Genomic DNA, 15,614 nt, shown 5'->3' with positions numbered 1-15,614 from the left:
CGTTCAAAGAAAATTAATCTGTAATGGCTAAGACAGAAAATAATCCAAATGTGTGCCAATAGCAATGTGAATAAGCAAAATGGCATGAAATGGTCTTCAGGAATGAAAGGTACCATACACAAAACATGGAGGCAACTCACTAATACTACATTATAGCAATAAGCCAAATGTAGAGTGCAGAATGCTATTTATCACAAATTCAAGGACAGAAAAGGCAAAGCTACAGTTACAGAACTCAGGCAGTGTCTGTCTGTGGTAGTACAGTTAATGCTTGGATTAACTGGAAAAGGGAAGAAGAGGCTGTCCACAGCAATGGTACTAGGCTTCTATGTCTGTCTTGTATAATTGCTTACACAGGTGTATGTATTCACCAAATGGAATGAACCTGGGGTCTGTGAATTTTGTTACAGTAAAATAACATTGTTTTAAAGCCTTATTAAAAAAAAAAAGAAATAAGGCTGCTACGAACATAGTTGAGCAAATGACCTTGTTGAATGTAGAGCATCTTTTGGGTATAGGCCCAGAAGTGGTGGATCTGGGTCTTGGTGGGCCTGCACAAACTCTTGTACCAATCAAGGACAATGTATTCAGTAAACCTAGACCTCCTATTCAGATCTAGCCAATGAACAGCTCGTTCTCCACAGTTGTGAAGAGAGCAGGGACTGCTTCTGACATGAACTCTGGTGCCCCCTATTTAATCACTTCCCCTTTCCTCTGGTAGCGCACGGAGGAAAGGGAAGCAGGCTATCTAGATAAGACCTGATAGGCTGTGGTCATATGATGGAGGAGATCTCCTTCTGTCAGATGTCTAGGGGAGGGGGATAGGATGAAAGAGAAAGGGAGAGTGGGAACAGGAAGATACAAGTGAAGGGATAACAACCAGGATGTAATCTGAATAAAAAGAAGAAGAAGAAGAAGAAGAAGAAGAAGAAGAAGAAGAAGAAGAAGAAGAAGAAGAAGAAGAAAGAAAGAAAGAAAGAAAGAAAATGTCTAAAATTTTCAAGTTAAAATAAAGTTTTAAAAATGAAAACTTGTAAAAAAGAATGGTGACAAGGGGAGAGATGCCAGTACAGAGAGGGAGGGAAGATGAATAAACAACAAAATGTTATTTGAAAAACATGCAGATAATTATATCATTTTTATGTATCTAAAATTACATATAATACTTATAAGTATAGCGCACACATCACATGTTTATGTTTTCAGCCATTTTACTTAGTCTATTTTACATACAAAGTCATCCAAATCTGTCAAACATTCCTAATGAAAAAATAATATGAAGAGGTTGTCTCATTCACGATCTCTAATTGTGTGTACATGTGCGTGTGAACCATGTTCTTATGTGTGTATGTTTGTGTGTGAATCAAATTTTGCCACTTGGGATGCTAATGTTCCTTCCAAGAGCCATGAATTATCTAACAAAGACCCCCAGTTCCAGGAACAAAGACTTCTCTTGTAACTGGTTGATCAGGAGAGTCTAAGGGCCTCCCAAAACAATACAGGTCACTGCTGTTGCCTTCTGGCAACTTCTCTCCTCCCAGAAGAGTCATTCTTTGCAGCAGAGACCATTATAGAAGCAGTTAAACTGGTCAATATCTGAGAACCAGTCACAGTTTGGTGCTGAGATCCACTTGTTATATCTCCAATACAACCCCCACACCCAAGGCTCAGGGAACATCATGGAAGAAGAGGCAGAAAAACTGTGAGAGCCATAGGACCAGAGATTCTGCTGCAAGTGTATGTCTTCTACATATGATCAGGAAGATACACCCTCACTTCAACAATAAAACCAAGTAGCATCCTTTGAGGACTTTCATCTTCTCAGTCACAGTCCAGAAGGATACAACCCACTTCGGTGGTACTGGCAAGAGACATCTGCATTAGAACATGTCCTTCTGAGCTCTTTGTCCTTGCTGTCATTTATACCCATCCTTTTCTTGCCCAACATCTTGGTTTGCTGAACTATTAAGTCACTTAGATATTCATGTTAGATATTCAGACAGCATCTTATACCATATAGCAGCAACTATGTGATAAGAGATCCCTCCCCCTTAGAAGTTCTTACATCCTATGTCTCTAGTAAGAGTATTAGGCTCTTTTCACAGACTCTGATAGTAACTCTGAAGCAAACATGATAAGTACGGGCTTAATTTGAAGAAAATAAGAAAGCCACTTGAGAATCGTTGGCACTGAAGATTTTAAATCTAGTCCTTTAAGCAGCTGTGAAACCTTGAATAAATTACTTCATTTATTGGAACTTTAGTGTCTGTATAACCAAAGTAATCCTTTAGTTGTGAGCTTAGCATGGGCATTGAACATGTCTATCATGAGACCGTGGGGTTAAATGACCCACTCTAGAAATGCTTGTGAAAACTGCAATCCATTCCCCCGGGTGTTTATAATAACATAACAAAAAGTGAATGAATGTATTCCAAACAGTCCTGTTATCTAATAAGTGAAAACAAACAGTTAATTCAGTGGAAGCAGAGGCTAAAGTGTGACTGAGCAGCAGATCCATTGCTGCTGTATTCCCGGTCACCTTGGATTTGCTGCACAAGAGTGATCTTTGCAGGAGTGTCCCCTTTCTCCACATCCTCACCAGTATGTGTTGTCCCTTGAGTTTTTTTTTAATCTTAGCCATTCTGATAGGTGTCATATTGAATCTCAGAGCTGTTTTGATTTGCATTTCCCTGATGACTAAGGACACTGAGCATTTCTTTAAGTGTTTCTTGGCCACTCAATACTCCTCTGTTGAGAATTCTCTGTTAAGCTCTGTACCCCATTTTTAATTGGATTATTTGGTTTGCGGGTGGTTAATTTTTTGAGTTCTTTATGTATTTTGAATAATGGCCCTTTGTCAGATGTAGATTGGTGAAGATATATTCCCAGTTTGTAGGCTATAAACTTGTACAACCACTTTGGAAATCAATCTGGCACTTTCTCAGAAAATTGGGAATAGTGTTACCGCAAGACTCAGCTAAACCACTCTTGGGCATATACCCAAATGATGCTCCACCATACAACAAGGACATTTGCTCAACTATGTTCAAAGCAGCTCTATTCATAATAGCCAGAATTCTGAAAACAATCTAAATGTCTCTCAACCGAAGAATGAGTAAAGAAACTGTGGTACTTTACACAATGGAATACTACTCAGCTATTAAAAACAAGGATCTTGAAATTTGCAGGCAAATGGATGGAACTAGAAATGATTATCCTGAGTGAGGTAATGCAGACCCAGAAAGATATGTATAGTATATACTCACTTACAAGTGGATATTAGCCCAACATAGATGTCCCCTGAGAGACTCCATCCAGCGGGGGATCGGGACAGATGCCAGGACTCGAAGCCAGACCCTGGCAGAGTGCTGAGAGTGGTATGGAAGAGTCAGTGGATGAAGGGACCAGGAGGGTTCAGGAGCCACACAGGGAGACCATCAAAGCTGGTGGGTCTGGGGGGACCCAAGTGGGCTTGCACAAAATGAAGCACCAGCCAAAGATAATGCATGCCAAGAACCTGGACACCTTGTCCACATGTAGCCACTGGACTGTTCACTCTTCATAGTGTGAGGGAGGGAGGTAACAGGAACTGCCTCTGCCATGTACTCTGGTGCTCCTTTGATCACTCCCCCTTCCTGTGGGCACACAGAGAAAGTGGATGCAGGCTATCAGGCTGAGACGTGATAGGCTGTGGTCAGCTGGTGGGGGATGAGCCCCCCCACTCCCGGTCAAGGTGAGGGGGATAGGAAAGGAGAGGGAGGGAATAACAATTGGGGTGTAATGTGGATAAATTATAATAAAAATTAATTTAAAAAAGAGTGATCTTTGTATCACTGCAATATCAGAATTGCCGAGACAGTCGACACAAAACCAAGATTCCCTAACTATGTGCATGTGTCACTGCATTTTCCATTTATAATATATACAATGAAGTTTATAGTCCTAATTTTGCAGTGTCTATACCTCAGTGATCTAAGCACACTCACTTGAACAGCCATTACCACATGCATCTGCTGAGCACATCATCTTGTAAAGTTGAAACACTTTACCCATAATAATAGCGACTCCCCTATCTGCCTTGGCTATTCCCTAGCAGCCATTCTACGTCTGTCTTTATGAATGAAACATTCCAGTTATCCCATATATATACTTGTGATTTTTGTGGCTTGCTTCACTTAGTACAATGCACTCAAGGTTCATGAAGAAGTAAGTAACATCCCTTGATTTAAAGAGACCATATTTGTCTTCCCATTTATCTGTCTGGGATATTTGAGTTGTCTTCACATTTCAACTAGTGTTATGAACATGGATATACAAACATCTTTTCAAGGCCCAGCTTTCAATTCTCTTGGGTATATATATCCACAAGTGGAATTGTTATATCATATGATCATTCTGCATTTAATGTTTTGAGGAACCATTATAATGTTTCCTATGGGGGTTCCACTGTTTTCCATGCCCAACAATAATAGTACACAAATCTCCACATCTTTGACAACACTTGTTATTTTTTGTGTTTATAAAAATTACTAACCAACAATGTGGGTGTAGGTGAATGCTCACTGTAATTTCGAGTTGTGTTTTCCCAATGAATAGTGGCTCTAAGTGGTTCTCCATATGCTTGGTAGTCATTTGGATATTTTGATATTGACTTTCACTTCACTAAATTCAAAGCAAATTTCTTAAAACTCAGCTTGTTGATTTTTTTTCTTTTGTTTTCTTTGCCCTGAGTGTCACATCAAGAACTCCACTGCTGAGTTCATAGTCCTGAAACTTTATCTGTGTTTACGTCTAAGAATTTAACAATTTTAGGATTTTAATTTAAGCCTTCTGTTTTGAGTTATTTTTGTAGATCGTAGTAGATAAGGGCCCAACTTAAATCTTTTGTGTGTGGGTGTTTTCCAAACATTATTTATTGAAAAATCTGTCCTCACTGAGTAACCTCATTTCAACCCTTCTCAGAACTCATGTGCCTATAAAGGAGGGATCATTTCTGAGTTCTCAGTTCAGTTCTGTCTTTATCAGTCTGTTGTGGTTATTGTAGCTATGTAGCAAATTTTGAAACTAAAAATCCTAAAGCTTGAAACTTTGTTCCTCCCCACCCCGTTTTTTGAGATTCCCAATAAGTTTTAGGAAGGCGTCATACTTATGGGCACTAGTTTGAGGATGTGCTGGCTGACTAGTGCTCTAGTACCCAGCATCTTCCCAGTAGCGCTATAGATGCAGGCAGGCTCCCGGGACAACAAGCTCATTATTTCCACTACTTCTACATTATGACAGCTTGCTCTTTACTATCTCTGTCCTTTCTTCCCATGTATTTATTTATTTATTTATTTATCTATCTATTTATAGCCTGATTGCAACCCACTCCCTCTTCTCCTCTCAGTCCCACTCTTATGTCCCCATCCCACCGTCTTCCTCCTCTTCTCAGAGAAGGAGAGCCCCCCCCCATGGGTACCAACCTACCCTGGCACATCAAGGCACAGCAGGGCTAGTTGGATCCTCTCCCACTGAAGTCAGACAAAGCAATTCAGCTAGGGGAAAAGGGCCCAAAGGCAGGCAACAGAGTCAGAAATAGTCCTTACTCCCATTACTAGGGGAGTCACATGATGACCAAGCTGCTCGCCTGCTACATGTGTGTAGGGTCCTAGGCCCAGCCTATGCATGTTCTTTGGTTGTTGGTTCAATCTCCTTGAGCCCCAATGGGCCCAGGTTAGTTCCCTCTTTAGATCTTCTTGTGGTGTCCTTGACCCCTCCCACTCTTTCAATCCTACCTCCTATTCTTCCACAAAACTTCCAAACTCAGCCTATTATTTGGCTGTGGGTCTCTAAATCTGTTTCCATCAGCTGCTGGATGAAGCCACTCAGAAGACAGTTATACCTGGCTCCTGTCTGAAAGCATAGCAGAGTATCATTAATAGTGACAAGGGTTGGCTCTCTCCCATGGGCTGAGTCCCAAGTTGGGCCAGTCATTGGTTTTCCATTCCCTCAATCTCTGCCCCATCTTTATCATTACACTTCTGGTAGGCAAGACAAATTTTGGGTCACACCTTTTATGGATGAGTTGGTGTGCCCCTCCTTCCCCTGGAATTCCCACCTGGCTACAGGAGGTGGCAACTTAAGGCTCCATATCCCCGCTGCTATGAGTCTCAGCTAGGGTCACCTTCATAGACTCCCAGGAACCTCCCTGTTCTAGAGATGGCCCCCACTGTTGTCTGTTCTCTCTCCTCGTCCTATCTCCCCGTCCTCCCCACCCTACCCCATCCCCACTCTCCCTACACCTGAACTCCACCCCGTTTCCCTCCCTGCCCCCTCTCCCACTCAGCTCCCTCCCTCCATCTACTTCAGAAGTGTATTTTATTTTCCTTTCTGAGCGAGATGCAAGCATCCTCCCTTGGCCTCTCCTTGTTACTTAGCTTCTTTGGGTCTGTGGATTGTATCATTGTTATCCTGTACTTTATGGCTATTATTCACTTATAAGTGAGTACATATCATGTGTTTCCTTCTGGATATGGATTACCTCACTCAGGATTATCTTTTGTAGTTCCATCCATTTGCCTGCAAATTTCATGATGTCTGTTTTTAATAGCTGAATAGTATTTCATTGTGTGAATATATCACAGTTTCTTTATCCGTTCTGTGGTTGAGGAACATGTAGGTTGTTTCCAGTTTCTGGCTATTACAAACAAAACTGCTATGAACATAGTTGAGCAAGTGTCCTTTTGGTATAGTGGAGCATCTTTTGAGTATGTGCCCAGGAATGGTATAGGTGAGTCTTGAGGTAGAAGTATTCCCAATTTTCTGAGAAAGTGCCAGATTGATTTCTTAAGTGGTTGTACAAATTTGTACTCCCACCAGCAATGGAGGAGTGTTCCCTTGCTCTAATCTTCATAAGCATGTGCTGTCACTTCAGTTTCTGAGTTTTTGATCTTAGCCATTATGATGGATGTAAGACAGAATCTCAGAACTGTTTTCATTTGCATTTCCCTGATAACTAAGGATGCTGAGCGTTTCTTTAAGTGCTTCTTGGTCATTAGAGATTTCTCTACTGAGAATTCTGTTTAGCTCAGTACCCATTTTTAATTGGATTATTTGATTTGTTGGTGTTTAATTTCTTGAGTTCTTTATATATTTCGGATGTTAGACCTCTGTTGGATGTAGGGTTGGTGAAGTTTTTTCCCTATTCTGTGGACTGCTGTTTTGTCCTGTTGACAGTGTCCTTTGCCTTATGGAAGCTTTTCAGTTTCATGAGGTCTTACTTATTAATTGCTGAGCTTAGGCCTGAACTGTTGGTCTACCTGTATCTTTTTACATTGAGAAAAACAAACACTAAATACTATAAACACAAATAGATCATTGGTTCCTCACTCATTCAACTCCCATGTACCTTTTCTGGGAATATTTTTTAACTCTTAAATAAAGTTCAAGCCAAAAATGATGAAAATGTAAATGAAACTGACATAATTGTGTTAAAAGGTAAAATAGGAACAAACTTACAACCTGGAGAATTAGAATAGGTTTTACTTAGAATCTGGTTCCTGAGAACTTGTAATATATGTAGCAAAAGATGAGTGTGTGCATGTGCGTGTGCATGCACACACACACGCACATGCATCCACATCTATGTATATAAAGATTATTCCCCCAGCTCTGCCCATAGATAATGTGTATACCAATTTGTTCCATAGTTCTTCCTATAATGTCCTGGAAACAGCAATGTTGGAGCCTGATTAAACACAACTCACGTTTGCTTCTTATCTTTAAAAAAAAATAGCCACAGCAAACATTACCAGGTTTCCTTGAAGAAATGGCCAAGGTTAAGGCTGAAGCCAAGAAGAACCTGTAAGAACTTGAGACATATTATTGTGACAGAAAAAAAGAGACTATTCAAACAAGAACAGAGACACATTAAAAGAACTATGAGCTGCTTAATATGTATGTTAATTGTTTACGCTTATTTTAAATATAAATATTTATATATGTCTTATTTATATAAATAATAAATTATGTATATTGCTTATATTATATGATAGATATATAACTACATAATGTATATATGATAAATTAGACACACACACATAGATAGATAGATAGATAGATAGATAGATAGATAGATACAGAGAAAGAGAAAAGTCTGTTTCACTTCAAGCTTTGTTATTTCCAATGATATTTATTTATGAGGTTATAGCTTTGTTTGGTAAAGTAACAGCAAAGATACCAGGCTACCTCCATGTCAGGGAACAGAACAGGGTTTGTTTGCATACTTTTCTCAGTTTTAGAATTTTAAAAATCCTTAGAAAAATGAATAACCATTTTATTTTGCAGATAAAGCTTATTTCTAATATAGGAAGAGGAATGTTTTTTAATGTCTAAATATTTTTTATTTTATTAATTTATTCCTTTTACATCTCAATGGTTATCCCATTCCTCCCTCCCTCCTATTTTCCCCTTACTCCCCTCCCCTATGACTGTGACTGAGGGGGAATTCCTCCCCCTTTATATGCTAATAAGGTATCAAGTCTCTTCTTGGTAGCCTGCTATCCTTCCTCTGAGTGCCACCAGGTCTCCCCATCCAGGGGACGTGGTCAAATATGAGGCACCAGAGTATGTGTGAAAGTCATACCGCACTCTCCACTCAACTGTGGAGAAAGTCCTGTCCATTGGTTAGATCTGGGTAGAGGTTTGAAGTTTACTGCCTGTATTGCCCTTGGCTGGTGCCATAGTTTGAGCAGGACCCCTGGGCCCAAATCTGCCTATCATAATGTTCTACTTATAGGTTTCTAGGACCCTCTGGATCCTTCTACTTTGCCATTCTCCCATGCTTCTCTCATCTAGAGTCCCAATAGGATGTCCTCCCCTCTGTCCCAGTTTCCTGGTAAGTGAAGACTTTCATGGGACATGCTCCTTGGGCTAATATGTAGATATAAGTGAGTATGTACCATTTGATTCTTTCTGCTTCTGGGTTAACTCACTCATTATGATCGTTTCTAGCTCGATCCATTTGTCCACAAATTTTGGGAATTCCTTGTTTTTAATAGCTGAGTAATATTCCATAGTGTAAATGTACCACAGTCTCTTTATTAATTCTTCTACAGAGGGATACTTAGGCTGTTTCCATGATCTGGCTATTATGAATAAGGCTGCTATGAACATGGTTGAGCAAATTTTCTTGTTGTGTGCTGGAGCATCTTCTGGGTATATTCCAAGGAGTGGGATAGCTGGGTCTTGAGGAAGCCCTATTCCCATTTTTCTGAGATAGCGCCAGATAGATTTCCAAAGTGGTTGTACTAGTTTGCATTCCCACCAGCAATGAAGGAGTGTTCCTCTCTCTCCACATCCTCACCAGCATGTGGTGTCACTTGAATTTTTGATCTTAGCTATTCTGATGGGTGTAAGATGGAATCTCAGAGTTGTTTTGATTTGCATTTCCTTGATGACTAAGGAGGTTGAGCATTTCTTTAAGTGTTTCTCAGCCATTTGATATTCCTCTGTTGAGAATTCTCTGTTTAGTTCCAAGCCCCATTTCTCAACTGGGTTATTTGGTTTGGTGGTGTTTAATTTCTTGAGTTCTTTATATATTTTGGATATTAGACTTTTGTCAGATGTAGGGTTGGTAAAGATCTTTTCCCAGTCTGTAGGCTGTCACTTTGTTCATAAGAGGAATGTTTATGAAAGATTAAAGGAGTCTCAGGCACAAACATTGATAATAGTTAAAACGGAAAAGTAGAAGAGTTGGAAAACAAAAACAAAAACAAACAAACAAAACCCCTCAAACTCTCTGTGTTACAGCAAAGAGAACATTCGCATGAGAACAGGGCTGAGCACACGTTGGGACTGTACCAGCTGTGTTGTCTGGCTGCAATATCTACAAGATCCTGAGTTGATCCAAGAGTCAATAACCCAAGTCACCCTTGTCCTTGACCACAGTTCTTCATGTGTCTAAACAGCAATGTCACAAATCTTGTTATCTTATATGTTGCCTTACCCCTCACTTTTACTAAAGCAAGAAGAAAGGAAAAGCCACGGCATTTTGTGTTTATGCCTGGAGCTGCCATGGAGTGCATGGATACTTTCAAAGGGCTAGGACTAAAACCTTCAATACTTTACTTTGTTTTGATTAGTATATATTTACTTTGTTTTGATTGGTATATAATAATTTTCTACCTCAGATTTCTCAAAATGTTAACGACTAATGACAGAACAGATGAGCTTGCTTATTGGAAGTTACAGGAAAGGTAGTAGGATACTTAGTGATTCCTAAATTTATCAAAACTGTAGAAATGTCCACCAGTGAGAATTACCTAGAAGAGCAGGGCTTCCCACCCTTCCTAATGCTGTGACCCTTTAATACAGCTCCTCATGCTGTGGTGACCACCAACCATACAATTATTTTTGATACTACATTGCTGTAATTTTGCTACTGTTATGAGTCATAATGTGAATATCTGTGCTTTCTAATGGTCTTATGCAATCCCTATGAAAATGGTAGAGACCACAGGTTGAGAACCACTGACCTCAATGAACCACAACACACACAATTTAAAAGAATATAAGAATGTTTAAGAACAACCATAAACCTCAGATGAAACATCATCAAAGAATCGAAAGTGTTTAAAGAAGACACAGAGAAACTGAACGAGAATGAACTCAAAGAAAATAAATGCTTCTGTGATGCCCAAGAAAACAAACACAAGGTTGATGGAAATGACCACAGCAATCCAGGACTTCAAAATAGGATTTAATAAAGAACTACAAACTCTTCCCCATTTTTTCTTCTAACAGATTTAGTATCTCTGGTTTTATGTTGAGGTTTTTAATCCACTTGGACTTGAATTTTGTGCATGGTGGAGAAAGGGAAACACTCCTTCATTGCTGGTGGGAGTGTAAATTTGTACAACCACTTTGGAAATCAATCTGGCAGTTTCTCAGAAAATTGGGAATATGGCTACCTCAAGGCCCAGTTATTCCACTCCTTGCAATATACCCAAAAGATACTCCACCACACAATAAAGACATATGCTCAATCATGTTCATAGTAGCCTTATTCAAATACCCAGAACCTGGAAACAACCTAGATGTCCCTCAAAGGATGGATAAAGAAACTGTGGTACATTTACCCTATGCAATACTACTCACCTATTAAAAACAAGGAAATACTGAAATTTGCAGACAAATGAATAGAACTAGAAATGATCATCCTGATTGAGTTAACCCAGACCCAGAAAGATACACATGGCATATACTCACTTATAATTGGACAATAGCCCAACAGAGATGTCCCCTAAAAGTCTTAGCCAGAGACTGGAATAGACACTGGGACTTCCTATTGGGACTCTAGGTGAGAGAGGTAAGGAAGGATGGGGAAATAGAAGAATCCAGAGGGTCCTAGAAACCTACAAGAAGACCATTAATGCTGGCAGATCTGGACCCAAGTGCATCAAGCTCAAACTGCTCTACTCTCAATTAAACATGACTTTCAAACATGGCTGCTTCCTTCTACAAACTAACCTTACTAACCTTACCTACATTGTTTTAGATTAAAGGTGTGTACTAAGCACATGTCTGTACTCCAGCCAGATTATACTGTAATCCCAGAGATATGTGCTTTCTAGACAGATCACATAGACCTAGAAGGTCTTTGGATGTGATCCCTTGCCAGGGCAGCCATGCTGCTGGATTTAAATTCCTCTACTTGTCAGAATGTTGGAAATAGAAGAGGAAGAGAAACAGAAGGGTGTGGGCACAAAGAAGAGAGGCAGAACTTGAGACCCAAGGGCAGTGAGGAAAAGCCTGATGTGAGTGGCAGGTGATGCCACCTGGGACCATGGTGGGGTCCTGGCCCTGACAGAGGTCTGTTACCACCAAATCCCAGGACAATGTCCCTGGTCTGGGCTCCCACCCAGGGACATACTGATATCTGAGGGCTTTGCAGAACTATCTTTACCCCTTACCTGGGCACTGTGGGAAAGCTGGCCCTGCCAGTTGTCTCTCGTACTGTGGCATGGACAAGAAAGAGATACCCCCTTCCCCCTCTCCCTTTGCCACCTATGGCAGGCATGAGACCAGGCCCTGGGGTCATGAGAGCAGGAGAGCTGCCCCTACCCCTCAACAACTGCAACGTTCAGAAGAGGGAGCCCTGTACTTTGCTTGGGCAGTACAGTAGAGCTGATCCTGCTGTCAGGGGCACAGGTGAGCCAGCCACTATGGCATGAGCATGTGAAACTTGACCCTGCCACTTGCGTGCCATGTAGTGACATGAGCCAGGGAGAGATGCCCTCCCCTTCCCCCTCTTCCCCCACCCATACCATCTATTGCAGTCAGGAGAGCTGGCCCTAAGGTAATCAGAGCAGGAGAACTGGCCCTGCCCCTAACCTGCTTTAGTACTTGGGAGAGTAGACCCTGTACCTGACCTGGGCAGCACAGGAGAGCTGACCCTAGTGACAGGAGGGAGGAGGGGGAAAGGCATCTCTCCGTGTCCTCAGCACCTACGGCAGATGGGAGAGCTGGCCCCCAGGGTCACAAGAGGAGAAGAACTAGCCCTGTCCCTCACCAGCTGCAACACTTAGGAAAGCGGGCCCTGAACCTCATCTGAGCAAAAGGGTAGAGCTAGGCCTGGTTACGGGGTTGCAGGTGACCCAGCCCCTTGCCTGCTGCAGCACATGGGAGAGTGGGCCCTGCGTTTCACCTGGGCAGCACAGTAGAGCTGGCCCTGATGGCTTGAGGGAGGATGAGCCAGCTCAGAGGTCAGGATAGCTGGAGCGCTGGCTCTGTCCCTTGCTGGCTGTGGCACTGATGGGCGGCCAGCTGGGACAGGCAGGAGAATTCACCCTGGTGGTGTGGGTGCAGGAAAGCCGGTGGGCTGACCAACTCAGATCCCTCTCTCAGGCCCAAATCCAAGGCTTTGAGTTGGCCCGCGACAACATCTGCCCCATCCAGGAGCTGGTGGAGTGTGTGAAGGGCACGGTCCTACAGATCCAAAACTGCGGCATCTCCGTGACTCAAGGCAACGACAGGATATCCTAGAGGAGTCCAGTGAGGATGCAGTGCCAATAGTGCAGCAGAATCCAGAGGCCTCGGACCAGACCACCGACTCATTTCAGTGAACATTTGCAAGTAAAGAAGTTTGGACAAAAGCTATGTTGTGGGACAAACTCTGACACAGTACAGCTTCCACGATGCGATTTTTTTTCCTCTCTGTTGTGGGGAGGTTGCAAGGGTGGAAGGCAGGTTAAACGGGAGGGGGAGATAAGTGAGATTGGGGTGCATAATGTGAAATTCACAAAGAACCAATAAAGGTTTTAAAAGAAGAGAGAGAGAGAGAGAGAGAGAAATCAGTAAACCTTTTTAAAGTATGAAGTAAATTATAAAGTTTTTCAATATCTTAGGAAATATTTTTAAAGGTGAAGTATTAATTGGCTTTCTGTTTAATTACTAACCTGCTTATAAAACTAGTTTTTGGAATGTACTAATCTTTCATTTAGAGAGAAATAGATATATCACACAAGTGTAATACAACTGGACTCTATGTGGCTGCTAGGGCCAGTGTGCCAGGCCTTACTCTTTATCTGGCATTCTTTTTCCTTCATTTACTGACAGCAGCCACGGACAAAACAATCAGGTGCCTGAACTGGACCTTTCAGCTACAGTAAACACAGGTTCTCTGACAGCGAGTCTAGGTAGTGTGTAAGCTGCCAATTGCTTATGTACATTTATGTTTATTGAGGATTAGCATAACTGAAATCATGCCACCGATGTTTTCTTTTACTCATGTGAAAATGTCACCAGCTCAAGTGCTGTCTTTAATACTGAGCACATAGAGTTCTTGTTAGAGACTGGTCACACCACCACGTTACTCTGAGTGTGAAAAGTCTACGTGGACCAAGAATTCTGCTTCAAGAGTCCATCTGAGGCTATGAGGTAGTATTTCTTTCTTTCTTTCTTTCTTTCTTTCTTTTTTTTCTTTTTGGTCTTTTTTTGAGACAGGGTTTCTCTGTGTAGCCTTAGCTATCCTGTACTCGCTTTTTAGAACAGGCTGGCCTCGAACTCACAGTGATCTACCTGCCTCTGCCTCCCGAATGGTGGGATTAAAGGCGTGTGCCACCACACCCAGCTATGAGGTAGTATTTCATCTGAAGTAAATGGGACTGTAAGTGCTATCTGGAAGTAAATGCAGACTGCGGAGAGCTGGAGAAAGCTGCTGGCCTCCTTCCAGCACCTGCCCAGTGAGGTCAAACCCTCAGGTGGTGAGTCAGCACACTCTGTTCCCATAAGTCTTTCTCCCCTTTGTTCTTGTTTTCTGATGAATTTCAGAGTTGCCTCAGAGAAAACAAACAAAACAAAACAAACCCAGAAAACAGCGAGAGTTCAAAGAAAGGCAACTGAGGTGATTCGAATGGGTGTATAAACAGCAAAAGACAACTGAAGGGTGTTACTAAAAGAAAAATTCTCTCGTAATGTAGTAAGGTTTTGTGAAAGGGGATTATTGACACATTCTTCCACACATTTATAAAAATCAGTACCAGGAAATTAGGTTTAAATCAAAGCTTAAGTGTGCTGACCTTCCAGTAACTAAGACGAACTAAGTCATTGTCTATTTCTCAAAGAGGAAATAATACAGAGAAAATACAACCTTCAGTTTACAGCAAGTTCAGTGTTTTATCTCTGTTTTGATTCTTTTGATCATTAAAAGGTGTTTGTGCAGACTGACTCTGCTCTCCCTAACTGGTCTGCTGTCATGTGACAGCTACAGTCCACGCATGGAAAGGCACATCTTTCTTTCTGGTGATTCCAACAAGTTATGTATGAAGTACAATTGAGCAGTCTCCTTTAACGTGGGAGTTCTCAGTTCTTCAAAATTCAAATATTCGCTTTCAAACACAGGAAAAAAAGTTTAAGAAGTTAGAGTGCCTTACCTGATAGCAAGGTGTTTTCTGGATATCTTTACAAATGTCTTCTGTGCTACAGTTCTGCGGCCAGTGGGGAAGTGCAGCTTACAGTTCAGCAGAAGCTCCAGAAAAAGCTCTGAGCTTGACTTTGATTTAGCCCAGGGTAACCTCGTTTTGTTTTGAAGTGGATTGTTGAGATTAGCTTGTTTACTAGTGGGGTTCCATGGGCGTTTCCGCAGACAGTTACCCCTCTCCTCCACCAGCCCATGCTCCATGCCTGACTAGTAACTCAACCCCACTGATTTTACTTCCCTGTATTCGGTCCCTCCCATTATGATTTATGAGACAGTAGGCTTCTTCATGGCTTTTCATGTATGCTTCCTCTGAGTTGTCCCTCCCTCCCACCCATAATTTCCTCCATACCCCTCTACCCTTTCCTGCCTAACTAAGCCTTTCTGCCCTCAGTACTCCACAGCCATACTTTCACTTTACCTATAATTTATTATAATCCCTCACTTACTATGTCTACCTCAAAGGTCCCTTTCTAATTTCCTGGCTTCCACTTGTGCTCTAAGTTAAATACATACACCTGTGTGCACGCACACAAAATGAAGTTAACATATACATGAATAGTAACATGTTATTTGTCTTGTACAAGCTGCCTCATTCAGTCTAATTTTCCCAGTTTCATTTGTCTACCTTCCAATTTTATGATTTCATTTTTCTTTA

The sequence above is a fragment of the Acomys minous genome, assembly GCF_964271855.1.
Source record: "Acomys minous genome assembly, chromosome: 8".
NCBI lineage: Eukaryota > Metazoa > Chordata > Mammalia > Rodentia > Muridae > Acomys > Acomys minous.
The sequence above is the reverse complement of the archived record's forward strand: the minus strand, read 5'-3'. Positions refer to the sequence as shown.